The 19,878-nt window shown below is 40.7% G+C and overlaps 1 long non-coding RNA gene across 2 annotated transcripts in view; it reads left to right on the top strand.

Annotated features, from left to right (window-relative positions):
• The window catches only part of LOC125101844 (uncharacterized), a 147,807-nt gene that overhangs the window by 111,899 nt on the left and 16,030 nt on the right, over positions 1 to 19,878 (top strand). For both annotated transcript variants that reach the window (XR_007127954.1, XR_007127955.1), the window contains exon 3: positions 6,250 to 6,395. This is a non-coding gene — a long non-coding RNA (uncharacterized LOC125101844). The remainder of the gene's footprint in view (positions 1 to 6,249; positions 6,396 to 19,878) is intronic.

Genomic DNA, 19,878 nt, shown 5'->3' with positions numbered 1-19,878 from the left:
GCCCTGCCACATTTAGGTTTGTTGAATATTGCAAACTGCTTTGCATTCAGAAAAACCCAGAGCGTGTTTGGCAAAGTACTTTCTTCTCAGTGTTTTAAGAGCATGTGGATTTAAGATGGAAATTTAATCTGCATGTTCATTTACACGTAACTCATCAAAACATTTTAAGCAGCCCTTTGAAGTCTTCAGGGCCTGGTCAATCCATTTTATGGAAACTTTTCAAGGGTTTCTGGGGTTTTTATGAAAATCTGTGTTGACTAAGATCAAGCATGCTGATTACTGGATCCTCTCATTCCCAAATATTTCATATTGATCTAAATCTCTTACTCTATATTCATGAGTTCCATTACAGCGCTAACCCATTCCTTCATTTCTAAATTGATACTGTTCATTAAACTTTATAGAAAGAGGGACAAATAACTGAAACTCAAAAGGAATAAAAACATTGTCAGCCTTTAATGGACAAAATCTGGACATAGTCTTCAATGCCATTGTAACGGAGGGTAAATGTGAGCAATTCAAACCGGCCTAAAGGAAGAAAGAATTCCATTTGGTTTGAGAATGACTTGTGTATTTACTAGTTGATAAAACTTCATATGGCTAGAAACATTTACTTAATTTCAGTTAGATCCAGAAAACATTGATCCATTTTTGGCAGAGAGTGGCCTGGTTGTACTTGAATTTTGGTTAGAAGGACAGGATGGAGGACTGGGCCAAGACTGGGTGGAGTTTAGGCATGCAGAAGAGTGGCTCTTTCTCCTAGACCAGAGGGAATGAGAGGAGAGAAAGGAGGAAGGAAGTAGCATTTTTATGATGGATGCATATGTACGTATGAGGTTCTAAGCTTTCATTTTCTCAAATTGTAGACAACGTCGTTGGTCAATAATTAGAAATATAAGCATGCTTGAAATATGAGAAATCTTGAGAAGAATAGTGAGTTGTAGATATATGTTGATATGGGACAAAACATGTGTGTAATATTTACTCAGGGAAGAAAGAGGCAACTAGCACAGCGCCAGTAAAAGGTCTTGAATTAGTCATTTGCAATGACTCTGTTGGCAAGTGGCAAAAAAGCCAGTCAAGGCTTGAGGAAAAAAAAAAAATTTATTAGTCTACATGGTTAGACATCAAACAGCGTCCTCAGGAATTTTCCGACTCTGCCCCCTTCTGTGTTGCCTTATCCTCAAGCAGGTTGTTCTGTGTAGTAGCAGCAGATTCAGACTTACGTTCTGTTTGGAAAGATGAGATTAAGCTTGAGATGCTTCAGTTTATTCAAGCTTTCTAATATGGAGCACTTCTGAGGGTTAACATATAGAGTACGGCCATGCAAATTGTTCCAGAAAGCTAGAGATGGAAGTACTGCCCTTGGAAGAAGCCAGGGAAGTGTGAGGCCAGGGCTGGGGAATCTTCACAAAGACACATTCAAGATGAGGTTGGTGTTGGGGTAAAAAGGACCACTTTGAACTACAGGCCAGTTTTCCATGAATGAAAGGGAGTGACCAGGAAGTTTCTAGATGACGGTAATAAGAAAAAATGGTTTATATAAATAGATGTTATAAAACGGGTCGTTCTTTTCCTCCCAGAGAAGACAAGGATTAAAGTTGGAGAAGCAGTAGGAGTTAGGAGAATACTGGCTTTTACATAATGGGAATCCAAATCCAATTAGTTCAGACTAAGGGGAATTTATTGGTAAATGTGGCCAAACTGAGGAGAGAGCATGGGTGGTTGGAGATGCCCCTGGGTGACCGGAGTCAAGGAGGTCCCCATCAATGGCACTGTCTTTCTCTGCCACTCATTCTGGATCTCTTTACCTTTATTTAGACTTCTATTCTGAAAAATGAGGCAGCTCATATTTTTCAGCTTTGCCACACGAGAACCCTCCCACTTCCCTCTACTCTAATGTGAACATTTTTGGAGGAGAACTCTGGCATAGCCCAGTTAGGTACCCACTGTTGGCAGTGATGTGGACTCTTAGTATCAAAGCACAATCACTCTGCTTTGGAAGGTGGGACCTGAGTACTGTTTTTAAAATAAAGTTCGAGTCTTACTATATGACCTGTAGGCCTTACTCATCAGATTTCCTGCCAGATCTTCAACTTGTCCCCATTCCTGCTACACAAGTCCCCCTGTCCTTCCTTGTTTACATCATATGTGTCTCTGAATCAGCATCTCTGCCTCTGCTATTCTACAGAAAAGCTTTCCTTCCAGAAGCCTGTACGATCAAATTCCCCACCTGATTCAGGGCTCAGTTTACATATCACCTAGAGAGAGCTCTTCAGTGACCACTCTATCCAAAGCAATGCCCCCTGTCCAAGTACTCTGTAGCTTCTCCTGCCTGTTTCTTCATAACATTTGTTACCTCCTGACATCTTATGAGTTTGTTCATTTTGTCTCCTCAGAGAGAATGGCTGCCCCAGAGGAGCACGGATTTTTGTTTGGTTGGTTTATTGCTGTATATTCAGCACCTTTAAAGGTGCCTGGTCCACTCTGCCTCAAGGTGGGAGAACTCTCTTGTGAGATTTAAACAACAGAGCACGTCTGCCCACAATCAATCAAGGACCACATGCTTATCTGCTCACCCTCCTTCCCGGGTCTGCTTCATTCTCTCCCTTAGAAGAGTCAGGCATCACAGAGTCCCTGGCTGAGGATATACTTCTAGGAAACTTGACTTAATACATCTATATTAAAGTTACCTGCTTTATGGGGGCACCTAGCTGGCATAGTTGGAAGAGCATGTGACTCTTGATCTCAGGTCATGAGTTTGAGCCCCAGGTGGAGTGTAGAGTTCACTTAAACAAATAAATCAATCTTTTTAAAGTTATCTGTTCTATATATTATCAACTAAAGATTTTAAAAGAAAGCCTTCTGCTCAATAAGTAGGTACACAATGAAATTTCCTAAAATAAGTGATGAAGATAAAGCCTCTTTTTGAACAGTAAGGTTGGGATCTCCTGGGGGGTAGGGGGGATGCAGAATATGCCAGAAGATGAGGGTGGTGCTGCTTTGTGCAAACAAAATAATCCTACTGACCCCTCCTCCTGTTCCATGGAGCATGGGAGAGACTGCATAGAAGCATCTGTTCCAGCTGCATCTGCAGGAAAAGACCAGTTTAGTTAAGGCAGAGGAGTGAAAGAAATGAGCATTCAATAAAGAGGTAAAGCGTATAGAGAGGCTTGTTTATCATGGTATAGAGGATCCAGAGGGAGGAGTGGAAAGGTTTGGAAGACCAGAGAGAAGAGAGAGGAGAGGAGGGGAAGTAGGGGAGGGTATGGAAATGGGACTTCAAAGAGAAGAGACTTCTAGAGGGTTTTGTGTTTGGAGTAGTAACAACACATGACAGGGAAGAGGTGGTATTAATTCCAAATGGCTTTGTTCTGGGCCTGTGTACTTTCGAGTCAGCCTCACTTGGGGCTGGGGTGGGCTGAGACGGTGGTGAACCAGCAGTCTTGGCCTCCTGTTATCTAGCTCACAGCTTCAGGGAAGGTCTGTGCAAGTTGACTCTCAGGACAGGTGGGCCCACGGTGCCTAGGAGGAAATACTGAGAAGCCTGCCTTGTGTCAAATGTGACTAGACTTTGCCCCATATTTTAAATATAGAAGGTCAGGTGGGAATTAAAAGCATTGTTAGCACTAACTTAGCAGCACTAAATACAAGCAATTTTTGGTCCTTCAAGTGACGGGATCTTATTACTACAATTTAAAAATTCCTTACTTGAAATTTAGAATTTACTTCAGAAAGCAAACAAAATTTTTGAAAATTCATGCAGAATTTTGTGTTTTTGTGCCTATTTGTGGGAGAAGTCCTTGTGGTGATGGAAATGATGGTGGTGACAGTGGTAACTGTGGTGAAGGTGGTGATGGAAATAATGGTGGTGACAGTGGTGATGGTGAAGATGGTGATGGCAGTGACAATTATGACAATGGTGATGGCAGTGATGGTAATGGTAGTGGCTGTGGTGAAGGTGTTGATCGTGGTGACAATGATGATGGTGATGAAGGTGGTGATGATGGTGATGGTGATGATGGCGGTGATGCCGATGATAGCGGTGATATGACCTCTCCATGTTTCCTGGTGAAGTGGCACCAGTCAGACCATGGCAAATGTCTGCAGAAGGTAATAGGGGTCAGCCTTCCCCTCACCACTGGCAGCAGCTGAGAGAATGGGCACCCTGACTGGTGAGGGAGATTTGGAAGAGTCACCAACAGCATCTACCACAACATTTAATGCAGTTCTTTTTAAAAAAAAATTTTTTTTATTTATTTGTTTGACACAGAGAGAGAGAGAGAGAGAGAACTAAAGCAGGGGAGCTGCAGAGGGAGAGGGAGAAGCAGGCTCTTTGCTGAACAGGGAGCCCAATACAGGGCTCGATCCCAGGACCCTGCAAGCCAAAGGCAGACACTTAACCAACTGAGCCACTCAGGTGCCCCTTAATGCAGTTCTATCTGTGTTTAACTCTAAACTGTCTCTGAAAATTTTGAAAGTCAGTAAATGATCAAATGTATATTGAGAATGTATTATGTGCAAGATGTGTTAAATTACACAAAAAATGACCTCTTAGTAGAAATATGAGTATCATTTGTTAAACTGTTGAAAGTTAATGATCCCATTTTAAGTCATCTTTTGGTCTGTGTTGTGTGCTTGGCTGACAAAATCTCTAAGTAGTAGAAGAGCCTGGTGTGCTTTGGTAAAACCGAGCATCTTGGATCTGAAAAATCTCTGTCTCTGGCCTCAATTTGTCTGGGACAAGGGCTCTTAAACTTTAGTATGCATTAAAATCACCTAGTAGGCTTGTCAAAGCACAGATTTCAGTCCCGCCTACTACCCCGCTTTTCTGATTCAGTAGGGTCTGGGGTGGGGCTGGAGACTTTGAGTTGCTAACATGCTCCCTGATCGTGCATGTGTATTAGTGCTCTAGGAATCGAGCTCTTATTTCAAGCCACCAAGGATAGTTGAGGCAGTCTCTTCTTAGTTCTACTTGTAGACACACATGCGTGCGTGTGCGCACACACACACACACACACACACACACACACACACACACAACCGGTGACAGTTTAATGTGCATTTTCTTCCTTAGTTGTGTTTGTTTATGGTTGTGTCCTTAAGATTGCAAGATTTATCCAGGTGGTCATTGTACAGGCTGCTAGAAAACTGAATAATTTTCCTGAGGGTAAAATGAAGATCTCGATTAGCACCATACGTGAAATATAATGCAGACCACATATGTTATTCAAAAATTTCCATTAGGCCCATTAAAAAAGAAAGAAAAGAAAAAGAAAATGGTGAGATAAATTTAATATATTTCATTTATTCCAACAATCCAAAGTATTACCATTTTAGCATGTATAAAATTATTGGTGGATTTTGTAGTCTTCCTTTTTGAAACCAGCTCATAGAAGTCTTAAGTATGGTACATCATAATTTGTACTAGGCACTTCTCAAATGCGTGCCCACTTGTGGGCAGCGACTACCAGACTGAACGGGACGGAAGATGGTCTGCTTTTGTCAGAATCATTTAACTTGTGATCTGGTTAATTCAAGTAGTGCGATTTCTCTCTTTTATTGTCTCAATTCTCCAATTTTCATTTAGTCAGTACGAATCCGCCCTTTACGGTCTTTCCAGTGTGCTGGAACTTAACTCAGTTGGTTAAGTGTCTGCCTTTGGCTTGCAGTAATAATAGTAGTAGTAGTAGTAATAATAATAATAATAATAATGTAAAGTAATAATGAATAGGTCCCCAGAGGTGCTGAGGGTCCCAAAGAGTCTCTGAGTGTCTGCTCACCCTCAGAATGCAAGGAAGAAGCAGCACTTATTCAAGAAAATCTTACAATTTTGATAAATGAGTCAGGAAACCGCTGTCATCCAGGACACAATACTCCCAATAATTGCAAACGTTGAATCAACCCAATGTACCAGGTGGGAGACAAGATCGCCTACACTTTATTTTAGCCATTCCACCAGCCTGGGGGCTAAGGAGGCAAGTCTGAGGCCTCCACGGCACATGGAAGCAGAGCCAATGGGAAGCTGTTGAAGGTTGGTTCCAATTAGTCTGAGGTTAGTGGGAGGTTTAGCCTCATTTCTGACTACAGGCAGGGTGCTAAAACTCATCAAATGCAAATGAAAAAAATAATGAAAACAATTTTTATATATAGGGCTTCCGTATAAAATGCTTTCATATGTGCTATTTCTCCCTTTGGCTTGGTGTCCAGAGTAGATGGCATTTGTATTCTTTCTCGCCCATTCTACAGATCACTGTGGACAATGCCTCGCCCCTGGTGGTGTAGTTACTGGTGCTCACGCCTGGAGTTCAATCAGCGTTCTGATTGTTACCTGTCCCATGGCACCCAGACACTTCCGGGGAAGTACACGCAATGCGGGTGCCTGACAATGTGAGGTAGGAAGAAAGCAAGACCTCTGATCATTTTTACTATCAAATGACGTATATTTCTTGACATATACATTTTTTCCTTTCTGATAAATTATAAGCAGAAGGGCCTTCCAGTGATTTGACTTACCTCTGGAAACTTGAAAAATTCTACATCTTATGACGGTGCAGATAATACCCATGTATGTTTCCTTTCAGAGCTTTTACGAAAGACCCTAGCGGAAAAACCAAACAGCTGAGAAATTGTCACTTGGCCTGCCTTTGGCACAGCTTACTCACTCCACTACTTACATGAGCCTCTGTTCACTATACCTAAGACAGGGAACTTGAATTGGGATCCAGTGTCCCATTTTGTTTCTTTAGGTGGCCTGTATGGAAGAATTGGGAGAAGTTAGTCTCCTCTTGAGTGAAACATTTAGACACAGAAGGATGAGGCAGTTCCAAGTGTTCAAATACAAAGATGAGGCTATCACACAGTTTTGTAATGTCCCCATGGTTGGTGGGATAATGTAGAATGCAAGGGAGAAGCAGCATTTCTTTAAAAAAAAAAAAAAAAATTTCCGATTCTGATAAATAGGAGTTTGTTCCCAACCCTGTGCTCAAACTGGGCTGCAGTGAGAAACACCTGAGGTAGGAGGTGTTTTTTACAATATGGGGCTGCCCAGGCCTGTCGCACGAAGATTCTGACTTCACTGCTCTAGGGCGAGAGGCGGGCGCTGCTGTCTCAGGTGATTCTAATGTGAGACCCGTGTTGAGAACAAGTGTAAAGTACACATTTTTTCGAAAGTAAAAATTTAAGTTCTTATCATTCCTTCTCATCCATGCACAGTTTCCAGGATTTCTGGAAAAATCAAACTTCATTTCAAAAGTGCAATTTGAAGTTTAAAAAGAGAAGAAACTGCTTTCTTACTTAGAAAGGTCTGCAAATCCGCCCGGAGGGCAGATTCAACAGGAAATAATTGACCCTGGGTTTGGGAATGATCCTGGAGGACTTCGAGGTGGGACAGGGCTGTGGAGTGGAGACTGCTAACCAAGTGTTCCCTACTTTGTAAAAAATTACACAACTACTTTTAATACAATGGGGGGAGCCCCACAGGAATAAAAAAAAAAACACTGAGAAGGGGTAACCCCCTTGCCCCTAGAGCACATTTTAGTCTTCTCTCTATTCCCCTCTCATACTCATTTTCTGTTAATTGGTGATATGAATTGCTAGTTGGTTTGGGCATCGTATTAATTCCTATTTTTGTAGAATGGAACTTTATATTTTTGGTCCAGTTTTGGATAAATGACAGATTAAGCAAGACCTGAGTTGAAATCCCACCTCTTCCTCTCCCATGCTCTTTCAACAGGCTAGTTCTTTGTTCTCTAGTCATCAATGTCCTCATCTATCAAATGGGGACGATATTTATTTCATTTGGTTGCTGTGAAGGTTAAATTAAATCATGTACGTAGACTGTTTAACACTGAGTGGGGAGCCTTGCATTTGATGAAATATCAATAATGAGCAGCTATCACTACTCCTCTTTTAATTTTGAGCCTTCTCCTTACAGTAAATCAACATACAGTAGGCAGATGCTCCATCCTCTTGATTTCTCCTAGTCCTTCTCCCACCTGACTGCTCTTGAAGATACCTGCAACAGGATCTCTCCATGTGCACCAACCCTCTCCCTGTCCCTACCAAATTTTTGCCATTTAAAAAATATGGTTCTCAGTTTCTTCTGAAGGTCAATGTTGTTTAAGGGAAAAACTACCTATTAGAGCAATTTTACTTACTTGACCTCATTTTTCTCTACTTAAAACCCAATGTTGGTTTGTATTGTTGACTGAGTTTTCCCATGCCTTATCACCAGTTTTGGCAAATGTCACTGCGACCTGCCTAGTGAATCACACATGTCCCCCCTTTCACTTCTAGACGTTTATACAGCAGTCAGCTGGCAAAACTGATTTCTTGCCCTTAAGAATGGCCTTTCTTATTCAGTTTTCAAATATGTTATTCACACCAGCCTCTTCTGCCACCACCAGCCACATTCTTTTCTTCATCTCAAAACCAACTTCCTTAGTACGAATTGCCACATAAGGCCACCCAGATTAGTGTTTTTGCATTTCCGGGGGCAAACCATGAACACAAACTAGGATGTGAATGGGTTCTTCCTAGAAGTTTGCTGTGACTGCTCTAAAACCATGTAACTGTGCCTGCAATATTCCTCCCAGACTTATTCTCATGGATTTATTAAGAGCCCTCATTTTCCAAAGTGGCTGTACCATTTTACATTCTCACCAAGAGCAGTGTATGAGAGTTCCAGTTCCTCCACATCCTCACTAATGCTTGGTATAATCAGTTTTCTAATTTTAGCTCTTTTGTTTTTATTTTAACTAAATTTAATTTTTTTTTTTTTTTTTTGAGAGAGAGAGAGACAGAGTGAGTGAGCAGTGTGGAAAGGGGCTGCAGAAGCGAGAGAGAGAGAGAGAGAGAGAATCTTAAGCAGAATCATACCCAGCTCAGAGCCTGAGCCAGAGCTTAATCTCAGGACCATGAGATCATGACCTGAGGTGAAACCAAGAGTCAAAAGCTTAAACGAGTAAGCCATGGCAGGTGCTCCTAATTTTAGCTCTTCTGATAGTTGCAGTACCTCAGTAATAGTTTTAATTTGCATTTCCTTAAAGACTAATGATGTTAAGCATCTTTTCTTCTGCTTATTTGCTATTTATAAATCTTCCAAGAAGTGTCTATTCTGATCTTTTGCCCATTTAGAAAATTAAATTGTTTCTTTTCTTAGTATTGACTTTTGAGACACACGCACACATATTCATTATATATGCATACACATAATATATATACTTTTGAATTTTGATAATGTGAATTTGTAAATTCCTTAGAACGGGGAAGTTCCTTGAGAACACCAGACACACGTAAAATGTAAATCCAAGGCATCCCGTTGACGTTCAAGTGCTTGATGGATACTTCTTAAGCATTTCATGGTAGTGAGGACCAGTCCACATGTCTCTGCCACACATTTGGAGACCATGCTACACAGAGTCAAATACTTTTTAACATTAAGACCTAATCCTATTTAAAGAGTTCTGTATGCATAGCATATGTTACACAATTTGCAACAGAAGTACTTTCAAAGTTTTTTTAGAGAATGAAAATTTGGTAGTTTCCCCCAGTGGTTAAACCAGGAAGCATTTGCTTCTAAATTATTAACAATCTGCTTGGAGTACCAGTTTAATATTTCCAGTGGATTGTCTTTGTAGATAATTTTAAGAACAAATAATTTTAAAGGAACTCGTGTCTGTTTACCAAATGCAGAATGTGTCAGTTGGTTATATTGCCAAAGGGCAGAACCATGGTTTCTGAAAATAACTTTAAGAAGTTCAGACCAGTTGGCAACCCAAACCGAATTATCTTACAAAGAACAATGTCCTTTGGGATAAATGTCATTTGAAAAGTGAATAAGAGTAATAATATTAAACCTTGGTCGTGGTAGCTCTGACCTCTTCTCTGGTTGACTCATGAGCAAGTTGGTAGTAGCAACTCTGAAGAAAGATTATTCTATTGGATTAAATGATACCTCATGCAGCATTGTGGCATACAATACTAGTCCTTTAAATTTGAGCTTAATTTCATTTTTAAACTTAATGGACAATTGCCAGTGGGTCACTGGGACCTTGATGGATTCCCTAGCTCTTCCTGACTCTTCTGGTGGGCTGTCAGCTAACCAAACCCAGAACTTCCACTTACTGAACCGCCCAAGGAGATGCCTCAGTTTTGTTTTATCCTCTGACTCTGATGTCTCACATCCAGACATCTTTCTGGTTGCAATTTTCAGTCTGTTTCCTTTTGTCTCATTCCGAGAGCTCAGTCCTTTCATTCTACCTGAACGGGGTAGCTTCATGTAGGAATATTTTTAACTTGGCTGACTACAAGATTGAAGGCTCTACCCACTTTATGAAAAGGGATTGTCTCTTTGAAGCTTTCTTATTTTCATGATATGATTTATGTGGGGGATTCTCTGTTTTTTTTTTTTTTCCTGTTGTTTGGGTATTAAATTAAATGACCAGAATCTTATAATAATCACCATCATCCCCTGGCAAGTCATAGAATGATTGTAAGTCCCAGAGCTTTTCATATATTATCTTTAATCTGGATATAATTTTCTAAAAGAGGTCTTGATTTACTCATTTTTCAGATGAGAAAAATAAGTTATCTGCCCAAGATCACAAAGCCAGTAAATGACAGAGTTTATTATTATAATTACTGGCAGCAGCAATAATTTTTTTTAGTTGTGAAAGCTTTGTGCTAGAATTTGGAAAAAATAAATGACATGCATGGGAAGATGATGTACCTGAATTCTTTTACAGCTTTAAAAAGATGTGAAATGAAGACTAAGGACTTTGAGGTCCCAGGAAGCTTCTATAATCTCTTGACCAATCAAATATTTTGACATCTATTATCACCCATTTTTTTCCAATGGGTAAAGAGAGAAAAGTTTTGTTTATATACGTACATGGATTTCCAAGGTTTGTTACTTTAAATCTTTTATCTTCTGGAGTGAATGAGTATTTTTTTTCTTCTAATTAGTTTTTAAATTGATTTGAGAAAAATCTACTAGTTCACAAATTTCACAAGCGTGTATTATGTCATGTACAGGCATTGGAAAATGGCCATTTAGAAGATTTATATTCAGGCATCCCATTCAGATACAAATAAAGAAGACAAAATTACCTCCCTAGAGCTGAAGGTAGCCTTCCAGTGAAGTGTATTTCAGAACTCGGAACAGACAAATCTGTTATAATAAGGACATCATTGTTTGTGGGAGCTGACAAGGTTAGAGTACATAGAAATTATTACAGTACAAAATTCCTGTATGTAATATGTAATTCCTCTTACATACAGAAATGAAAGAAGTTGATATTGTATTACTGGATGTAATAGGATTTTATAAATAGTGAGTACATAATCTTTACTAAACGTAAGAAGGGCATGGTATTGGGAAAGCTTTTCTCAATGAATTGATGTGCATTATGCATTCAAGTTACATGCTCCCCACTCCCCCACAAATCTGTGCTATGCACTGTAGAGGAGGACTTGTGAGACATGTATTTGGGAATCCTTATATCCCCATGATATTCTATAACATCTCCTCACGACACTTGCCAGTTTTAAATTGTACATTTATTTCAAGGATCAGTTGACTAATGACCAGTTCTCTCACTGGGCTGCAAACTTCTTGATGACATGGACCAAACTTGCTTTGCTCACCATTGTATCTGTCTGGCATGGTTTCTGGCACATAACATGTGCTCATGTCATAGTTGTTAAATAATTTTTTTTTAATTTTACTTATTTGAGAGGGTGAGCGAGAGAGAGCACAAACATGGGAGCAGCAGAGGGAGAGGGAGAAGCAGGATCCCCGCTGAGCAGGGAGCCTGATGTGGGATATGATCCCAAGATCCCGGGATCATGACCCAAGCTGAAGGCAGATGCTTAACTTACTGAGCCATCCAGGGTTCCCTATTAAATAATTGTTAAATGAGTGAAAAATTCTTGCTTTCCTGGGATTATAGTCTGAGAAGGAGGCAAGCTAGACATAACACCTATATGACTCTTAGTCTAACAGTGGGAAGAGGACTGTGCTGGTAACTTGTGTGCCCCAAGAACCTCCCAGTCCTTCCAATTCTTGCTGACAAGTAGAAGGGGAACAAGGGTGGGATAAAGCATCTGGTATGTCCACGTTACATGCAGCATGAGGATAGTGACTTCCAGTTTCTCAGAGAAAAAGGGAATTTTTTCATCTGAGTTAGGGTCAGATAGCTAAGTATATTCGATAATATTTTTAGGAGAGGGGTAGTGAAGCTCTCTCTTATAAACTTCTGGGGGCCAACTCACTTCTGCTGTCCTCCTACCTAGCTGAGGTGGGGCCAAGGCAAGCTTTAGGGCATACCCTGTTCACTCCTTTTAAAACAAAGTTCTAAGTTCCTAACATGGAAGTGGGCTCCGTATATGGACTTTTTATAGCCATGGTAGGTGAAATGCTGACAACATTTTCTGTATATTATAAATTTAGAGGACACAATTCTTTGTTCAAAAAAAGAGATATTGGGGTGCCTAGGTGGCTCAGTGGGTTAAAGCCTCTGCCTTCGGCTCAGGTCATGATCTCAGGGTCCTGGGATTGAGCCCCCCATCAGGCTCCCTGCTCAGCAGGGAGTCTGCTTCCCCCTCTCTCTGCCTGCCTCTCTACCTACTTGTGATCTCTCTCTCTCTCTGTCAAATAAATAAAAAAATCTTTAAAAAAAAAAAAAAGAGAGAGAGATTTTATTCTTAAGTAATCTCCACACCCAGTGTGGGGCTTGAACTCACAACCCTAAGATGAAGAGTCACATGCTCCACTGACTAAGCCAGCCAGGTGCCCCAAGGACATGATTAATTCTTGAAATTATGAACATAATAACAAAAATAAGCATAAAAATGTGCTATATAAAAACTGGGTTTTTCCCCTCTCAAACATATATTTAGGTAAAATGCATAAATAAGTAAAAGCTTTAATCCCAATGAAGTTCTGGTAGCAGTGATGTCATGCATCATAAATTGGTATGTGATATTTTAAGTGATCTTATTATAAAAGGCCTTTGGGATGATATGTCAGGAAAGGAGCAGATCTACAGGAACAGAGGAAGCAATAAATTCCCTCTGTAGATGTCACTCTGCCTCCAGATCGCTGAAGTCTAAATCTGGGAAGAGCCAGCAGGATCCTGGCTGGTTTCCTTTGCCACAGACCTGCAGGGAGAAGCAAATTGATCCTAGAGGCTTGTAGTCCTGAAGAAAGGACATCAGGACTCTAACCGCTCCCTCAAAATACCTTTGTTATGCAGTTTCTTCCTCTATCCTTTTATCCACGTTGTCAGTTTTACTCTCCAGAGACCCGACTGATTATTTCAGTGATTTCTTCACAATAATCCGCGGGTCCTGGTTCTGATCAGCAAACTGGATGTTTGTTTCATTTTTCTGATATTCCTTTGATTGGTTCCTGGTTCCCTGTCTCCATATTTTGCATTTTTCCCTAAAAGAACAGCATCTGCCATCTGCCATATCAATCCTATAATTGATCCAAGTCCTTTTATATTTGATTAGTCTTCTGAAAGCAATGAGAGTGTCATTTGCTCTCTTAAAAAGTTGGTTTCTCTGGATGTCTGTACTCCAGTGCAGGTAAAATCCTCAAATTTGTGATGCCCACGAACGGACACACCATCTGAACAAATAAGTACTCATTCATAGGCGTGTGTTATCCTTTTTTGAAAACTCAGTGGCCAAAATACAATATTTACAAATTCTAATTCCCCAAAGTAGAGGATTTATAGACGCAAGAGTTGACAATTTCAGTCCTTTACATGTGCCTCTTTGTGATTCTGTTCAAAAGTGTATCCTGTTTGGGTGTAAGTTTTCCAAAAATAAACCATTACCATAAAAAAAGGTTAAACTAAGTCCATAAAAATTGTTTAATTACATGCAACTAACTGGCATGCTTATTGACTTACGATACACAGAGGAGAAAGTAGGCTTTATTAATGGAAATGGACACAGAACCAGAATTTCAGAATAAGAAGACATTTTTGAGGGGTTTCTGGGTGGCTCAGTTGTTTAAGCCTGTGACTCTTGGTTTCAGCTCAGGTCATGATCTCAAGGTTGTGAGATGGAGCCCTGCATTGGGCTCTGCACTCAGTGGAGAGTCTGCTTGTGATTCTCTCTCTCCCTCCTCTTGGCCCCTCCCCCTGCTCGTGCTCTCTCTCTCTCTCTAAAAAACAAACAAATCTTAAAAAAAAAAAAAAAGACATTTTGAGCATCTGGTTTTACCTGTTGTTCTTCGAAGAAATTTAGTGCCTTGTTATTTCTCATTCTTTTGGCTGGGGATGGAGAGTAGACTTGTCCAAGTTTACAGAGTTATTAGTATCAGAGTTAAAATTAGACCAAGTTCTCCAGACTCTTTAGTCATCATGCTACCTTACCACCCAAATATTTAGATGGATTTATTAGGTAAACCTGTTATCATTCTGTTTAAGCAGAGGTTATGGTGATGGGCATGGGCACAGATGAATGATGAATGATGGGGTAAAGAGGAGAGAAACTGTATTTTTTTCCCCATTCTTACAGAGAAATTTTCGAACTCAAAGAGGTCACTTGACTATGTTTGGAAAATTGGATGATAAAACCTGAGCACTATTGAGGTTTATGTAAAAGTAATGTAGGTTCAAGTATCTCTTCAAGTTGAAATCTTGTTAGTTTTCTTGAAAAGTAGATTGGTGTTCAAGAGATTTTCTAATAATTCATTTTCTGGTGCTGATGGAAGAGGACAGAAGTGAGCTTACACTGAAAAAAAAAAAAAAACTGATGAAAAGGGAACACTTTTCTAACAAAGTGATCTTTTGCCTAATCAAAAAAATAGTTTTGGTAGGGAGGAAAATGGTTATCAAAGCAGGTGTGAATCTCTACATGACATTCTATAATCTTCCAGGTCCAGGTTTCAATGCAAATTTCAACATTCACTTAAAAGGCAATAATTCGAAAGGCACAATTTATTTATTTATTTATTTTAAAAGGTTTATTTATTTGAGAGAGAGTGCATTTATGTGCAAGGATGGAGAGAGGAGAAGGTGGAGGGAGAGGGAGAGAGAGAATCCTCAGGCAGCCTCCCAGGGAGCACGGAGCCCGGGGATGGGGCACGGCTTGATCTCAGAATCCTGAGATCGTGACCTGAGCCAAAATCAAGAATCAGAAGTCAGGGGCGCCTGGGTGGCTCAGTGGGTTAAGCCACTGCCTTCGGCTCAGGTCATGATCTCAGGGTCCTGGGATCGAGTCCCGCATTGGGCTCTCTGCTCGGCAGGGAGCCTGCTTCCCTCTCTCTCTCTCTCTCTGTCTACTTGTGATCTCTCTCTTTGTCAAATAAATAAATAAAATCTTTAAAAAAAAAAAAAGAATCAGAAGTCAGGTGCCCCTAAATGCACAGTTTAAATTTCACATATATGGAGACTTCAGATTTTTTCTGGATCTTCTCCTCCAGCACTGTCTTCCACACATTCTTAATCTTTCTTTAGCCCCCTCTTCAGTCCCGATGTATTGGAAGCTCACCAACCTCACAGGTCATGTTCAGAGATAGCGGCTCCGAGAGGCAAAAATACCAGGCCTTCAACTTTGTCCCAGTTTAAGTGAACACGAGATCACATGAACAAGAGTGGACACGAGGTGTTTGCCGACATAGCATACAGGACAGGTCAGTGGAGCTTTCCAAGTCATTTCTTCGGGTTGATTTAATGTCTATGAGCACATGGGTCGTCTTTTTTTTTTTTTTTTTTTTTTTTTAAGTAAACGTAAAATAATAAAACCACGTATCAGGGCATTAAGTAGATAAATGGAGGAAAAAATTTTAACCAAAAATAATTATGCCTCATTTAGATCTCATGAGCTATTGCTATTTGACAAAGCAGCTGCAGTTTTAGGTAATGGCCAAGTGGGAGCTAATATGTACTTTCCATGCTAGGAGTTGATTAGAAATACTGACCTATTGCTCTAAGTAACATATTAGCTAATCCTTCCTTTGATGGGAAAATACATACATAAAATCCTTTTAAAACTCCTGTGGTGTGTGTGTGAGGGGGGTGAGATTGAGGGAGTGAGGGGTGCTCTGTATATGTGGCTGTGTTTAGGGGCTAGGTGGGTAGGGGCATGGAAAGGCCTTCCTATAGGCAGTCTGTGCTGTAGTGACAATATTTTGAATATTCCTATGTGCAAACTGGAAAATCTCAAATAAATTCATGTTGTAACAGGGCTCCTAAAAAACATTTGAACATAATTTTGGGAGGCTGAGTGGATCTATAAACTGTCATGACGAGTATAGTTGTCAGACGTAATATAGAACACCCAGTTAAATTTGAATTTTGGATAAAAAGCAAGTAAATTCTTAGCGTAAGTTTAATCCCGAAGACTGCACAACATATATTTATACTAAAAATTTATCATTGTTTAGCTGGAATTCAGATTTAACTGGGTGTCTGGATCTTTATTTGCTAAATCTGGTAAGCTAATAACTAAGTAAATATATGGAAGCCATGCCTTCTAAATTATTTAGTAAAGCCTAGCTTGAATGTGCTATTTCAATATAAAGGAGCTGTTTTGTCAACACTCGAAAAAGTTACGATGTGCAGTTGTGTCAACACCAGAAAGCTCATGTGCCTGGTTTTTGCCTCTTTCTTGTTTTATTTTATTAAACAATCCTCCTCCAAAGCCCTTACAGTTATATGCATTCACTTTGAGGGAGGATACCACATTTTAGCTATTCCCTTATCCTTGAAGACAAAAGCTTGGAAAAATTAGGACCATGTTGGAGTCCTAGATACATCAAGTAGGCTCTCCAGCAAAATGCAATGTATTGTTTCAAGCTGATTTTCCCCCTTTTCCTTGGGAGAGAAGTACAGCATCTTAAACTAAAGCACACTTCAGCGGTCCCCCTGCTCCTCGCTGGGTGCCCAAGCCACAACACAGGGCTTTCATCTAGGCTTCAAAGTGTGGTGGAGGGAGCTGGGGGGAGGGGATGGAGAAGAAAAGGAGGGCCCAGTTGAATGCAGAAAAGGAAACAAACAAACAAAAACGAAAAATGGAATGGGGTGGGTAGAAGGAGAAGTCTCCTATCTCTCCATGATCACATCCCTGTGGTCTGGCTGGGCTTTGAGAGGCAAAACCCTCACAGGTTTCCCCTTGTGTGTGTGTGTGTGTGTGTGTGTGTGTGTGTGTGTGTGTGTGTGTTTATTTATTTATTTATTTATTTATTTTTTTTTTTTGGTCGTTCCTGCCACTTCCCATGCTGGGAAGATTCTTGTCATCCCTCACATATTTTATCCACAGAAAAGGCTGCCCTGCCCTGGGCTTGGTGATTGAGGCTGTGCCCCTGGTGTGCCACTCTATCACTGGTTCCCAAGGCTGTCTAGCCTGGGAAAAGCTGCATGGACACGTTCCAAAATCAGCATTACATGCATCATTGTTCTTACCCTCCCTGATTAGAGTGCACACAATGAAAACAACAGCAACAGCCTCGTTTTCTAGCCCTCCTCCCCACAAGGCAGTTCTTAGTCTGTTTTTCTTTCTCTGGGTCTTCCTGCAAGTTAACCGCTTCAGTGCTGGGGGAGCCCCGGACCTCACAGCAACTGCCCTGCCAAGTTGCTTTGTGCCTCTGGAAGGTCACTCAGGGCTCTGGGGCAATGCGGGGAGGCAGGCAGCCCTGCCCTACCCCTGGAAATCTGGGCAAAGCAACTCATGGGGTGAAAAGTCCAAAGCTGTGTGTGGTGCTGGGTTAGCTGTGGGCTGGCATTCTGGGACAGCTCCTCTCAGCCCTGAGGTTGGTGAGGGGCTCTGAGGTTTTCATCTGTCAAGGGGGGACAGACAGAAAGGGATGGGGGTGTTTTAACTCTAAAAATCACAAAATGAATGAAACCTGTTGGGTTTAGTTGTTGAGTCTCAATTATGCATAGGAAACTCTTCTCAATCTTCCTTGGAAATTTTTTTTTTAAAGATTTTATTTATTTATTTGACAGAGAGAGATCACAAGTAGGCAGAGAGGCAGGGAGAGAGAGAGAGAGAGAGAGAGGGAAGCAAGCTTCCTGCTGAGTAGAGAGCCCAATGCAGGACTCGATCCCAGGACCCTGAGATCATGACCTGAGCCGAAGGCAGCGGCTTAACCCACTGAGCCACCCAGAAGCCCTTCCTTGGAACTTTTGAATAAAATATTTTGAATAAAATCTTTATAACCATTTGCAAGCATGTGGGACTATTGGGTGGGGAATGGCAATTTTTCCTTTAAAAGCTATGGGGGCAAATCCAAGGCCTATTAGAATAAGTACTAAAATGAAAATTCTGTTACAAAGAAAAAAAAAGGAAGGAAAAAGACCACCAATATGCAGCTTGTGACTTCTTTCTTTAAATTAATTAAGGATACATGACATTCCAGTGTAAGTGAAGAATTTTTATGTTCCTCTGGATTACAGTGTAACATAACTGGTCCTGGTCTGACTTTTGTTAGGAGTGTGAGGGGATAAAGGGGCTATGGGAGGCTCTGTGAGCCTGTGGTCATCCATTCAAAGTTGTAACTCAAGCTGTTTATAGACTGCACACCGAGGCCCTCCACACACCCAGAGTCCCAGCCCCTGGGGAGAAGGACTTTAACTCAGATGTGGATACTGGCATTAGTGGCTGTATATCTGGTATCTGCCTAGAGACCAGGCATTACGTCTGTTTATGGTCTGGATGGGGGGTTGGTCATGAACTTGCCTTCAGCCTGGTCAGAAAGACAAAAGGCTGAGGTTTACTTCTGAGGCACTATCCTTGACTTTTAAGTACTTTTAGCACTTAAAACAAGTAGAGAATGATCCTAAGTATTATGAGTTCTTAGAATGTAGTACTTTGTGGGTGCTGCGCAAACGTTTCCTCCAGGCTGACACGGATGTCATTTTCCTGCTGCTTAAATAAAGAACCACAGGGTTGCTATTAGAAAACCATTGTCTTTTACTGACCTGTGCAAGTGAAGAGGCTTCTTTCCTCTTCTTTCTCCCCCCTTCCTTCTTCCACACGAGGCCAGATGCATGATGACTGGAATTGACATAATACTGTCAGCTATTTCTGATAAATGGCGTTTTGGGGACCACGCATCATATCCATTTCCCAGAAGTTTAATTGTTGGTCATTTATTTGTCTCCCTGCAAATACCTACACAAGATGTCCAGGGTCTCAAAAACAAACAAATAAGTGAAAAAAACTCCAAATCAAAGCCCGAACTGTGTCACTTACCCAAGAAATGAATTTTCTTGCCAACCATAAAAAATCTCACAGTGGGAGTTGAGATAGAGAATTATAGTAGGATGCTTGAGACAAGAGTAGACCTAGTTTGCTTAAGAGAAGCTGAATTGGTTCTAGTTTTTCTAGTTTTTAAGGCTGTAAATGTCCTTTTTATAAGGAAAGCTTATTTCTTGGGACTCAGGATACAACGAGGGAGGAGATGAAACACCATGTCATCTTATAGGCTTTTTCTCTACTCCCAAACACTCTGAATATAAATGTTTGTGATGAAGTTAGACTATTTACAATATTACAGTATATCACTGAATTTCCTCCCTGGAAATAGAACTGCTTGCTGGCACTTGCACTAGTATCTCAAGTTGACTCTTCTTGAGTACATATGGAAGCTATCTTGGTGCAGAGATCTTTCTTATCTGCAGCCCCAGCTTATCCTGAATGGTTCTTGATGTGGGAAACAAAGGCAGAAGAAAGAATATTAAATTTCCTCATTACCTACAGCCCATTGATGAGTCCTTGAAACAGGCAGAGTGACATTCCTCTAGGAACTCAGCTTCCTCCATGTTAATTCTTTGCTAAGGGCAAAAGACAATCTTAGCTCAACCCCCAGGCTCCTCTAAGTCTACTTCGACATATAAAAATTCCTTTGGAAACTTC

Source organism: Lutra lutra, chromosome 6, assembly GCF_902655055.1.
Source record: "Lutra lutra chromosome 6, mLutLut1.2, whole genome shotgun sequence".
In the NCBI taxonomy this organism is placed as follows: Eukaryota; Metazoa; Chordata; class Mammalia; order Carnivora; family Mustelidae; genus Lutra; species Lutra lutra.
The sequence above is the reverse complement of the archived record's forward strand: the minus strand, read 5'-3'. Positions and strand labels throughout refer to the sequence as shown.